A 2,627-nucleotide genomic window follows, 5' to 3' on the forward strand; every position below is an offset into this window, starting at 1 on the left:
TCGACAACATTTTGCTTCGAACATAGGAGTTGCTAAGAGTAAAATTCGGGAAAAAGAACCCATTGTATGGGAAATACTTCAGGAAGTTATGCAGGGGCATCCCGTATTGCTAAATAGAGCGCCTACTCTGCATAGATTAGGCATCCAGGCCTTCCAACCTATTTTAGTGGAAGGACGTGCTATTTGTTTACATCCATTAGTTTGTAAGGGATTCAATGCAGACTTTGATGGGGATCAAATGGCTGTTCATGTACCTTTATCTTTGGAGGCTCAAGCAGAGGCGCGTTTACTTATGTTTTCTCATATGAATCTCCTGTCTTCAGCTATTGGGGATCCCATTTCTGTACCAACTCAAGATATGCTTATTGGACTCTATGTATTAACGAGCGGGAATCGCCGAGGTATTTGTGCAAATCGGTAATAATCCATCTAATCGCAAAAATCATAAAAATGCAAAAATTTACAATAATAACTATAAATATACGAAAGAACCCTTTTTTTGTAATTCCTATGATGCAATTGGAGCTTATCGCCAGAAAAGGATCAATTTAGATAGTCCTTTGTGGCTCCGATGGCGACTAGATCAACGCGTTATTGCTTCAAGAGAAGCCCCTATCGAAGTTCACTATGAATCTTTGGGTACCCATCATGAGATTTATGGGTACTATCTAATAGTAAAAAGTATAAAAAAAGAAATTCTTTGTATATACATTCGAACCACTGTTGGTCATATTTCTCTTTATCGAGAAATCGAAGAGGCTATACAAGGATTTTGCCGGGCCTGCTCATATGGTACCTAATCCTCTGGTATCTCACTCAGCTAAGTAATTATATGACACCGGTATGAATTTTGTTCTCTCCGGTTCAACTAGGACCATAGGTCCTGAATTTCTACGCGAATCAAGATCGAGAAAAGGAAGTTTTCTAATCATTAACTCAAACCTATTGTCGAACCCCACTCAGCGTAATATGGAGGTACTTATGGCGGAACGGGCCGATCTGGTCTTTCACAATAAAGTGATAGATGGAACTGCCATTAAACGACTTATTAGCAGATTAATAGATCACTTCGGAATGGCATATACATCACACATCCTGGATCAACTAAAGACTCTGGGGTTCCAGCAGGCCACTGCTACATCCATTTCATTAGGAATTGATGATCTTTTAACAATCCCTTCTAAGGGATGGCTAGTCCAAGATGCTGAACAACAAAGTTTGATTTTGGAAAAACACCATCATTATGGAAACGTACACGCAGTAGAAAAAATTACGCCAGTCCATTGAGATATGGTATGCTACAAGTGAATATTTGCGACAAGAAATGAATCCTAATTTTAGGATGACTGACCCTTTTAATCCAGTCCATATAATGTCTTTTTCGGGAGCTCGAGGAAATGCATCTCAAGTACACCAATTAGTAGGTATGAGAGGATTAATGTCAGATCCACAAGGACAAATGATTGATTTACCCATTCAAAGCAATTTACGTGAGGGGCTGTCCTTAACGGAATATATAATTTCTTGCTACGGAGCGCGGAAAGGAGTTGTGGATACTGCTGTACGAACATCGGATGCTGGATATCTTACACGTAGACTTGTTGAAGTAGTTCAACACATTGTTGTACGTAGAACCGATTGTGGAACCATCCGAGGGATTTTAGTGAGTCCTGGAAATAGGATGATTCCGGAAAGAATTTTTATCCAAACATTAATTGGTCGTGTATTAGCGGACGATATATATATGGGGCCCGCGATGCATTGGTGTTCGAAATCAAGATATTGGTATTGGACTTATTAATCGATTCATAACCTTTCAAACCCAACCAATATCTATTCGGACTCCCTTTACTTGTAGGAGTACATCTTGGATCTGCCGATTATGTTATGGACGAAGTCCTACTCACGGGGACCTGGTAGAATTGGGAGAAGCCGTAGGTATTATTGCGGGTCAATCTATTGGAGAACCGGGTACTCAACTAACATTAAGAACTTTTCATACCGGCGGAGTATTCACAGGGGGGACTGCAGAACATATACGAGCTTCTTCTAATGGCAAAATCAAATTCAATGAGAATTTGGTTCATCCCACACGTACACGCCATGGGCATCCTGCTTTTTTATGTTATATAGACTTGTATGTAACTATTGAGAGTGAGGATATTATACATAACGTCACTATTCCACCAAAAAGTTTACTTTTAGTTCAAAATGATCAATATGTAGAATCAGAACAAGTGATTGCTGAGATTCGCGCGGGAACATACACTCTTAATTTAAAAGAGAGAGTTCGAAAACATATTTATTCTGACTCAGAGGGAGAAATGCATTGGAGTACCGACGTGTACCATGCACCCGAATTTACATATAGTAATGTCCATCTCTTACCAAAAACAAGTCATTTATGGATATTATCAGGAGGTTCGTGCGGATGCAGTGTAGTCCCTTTTTCACTCTACAAGGATCAAGATCAAATTAACGTTCATTCTCTTTGTGTCGAAAGAAGATATATTTCTAGCCTTTCAGTAAATAATGATAAAGTGGGACAAAAATTTTATGGTCCGGATCTCTCTGGTAAAAACGAAAGCGGAATTCCTGATTATTCAGAACTTAATCCAATCCTATGT

The sequence above is a fragment of the Cucumis melo genome, unplaced genomic scaffold (genome assembly GCF_025177605.1).
Source record: "Cucumis melo cultivar AY unplaced genomic scaffold, USDA_Cmelo_AY_1.0 utg001446l, whole genome shotgun sequence".
In the NCBI taxonomy this organism is placed as follows: domain Eukaryota; kingdom Viridiplantae; phylum Streptophyta; class Magnoliopsida; order Cucurbitales; family Cucurbitaceae; genus Cucumis; species Cucumis melo.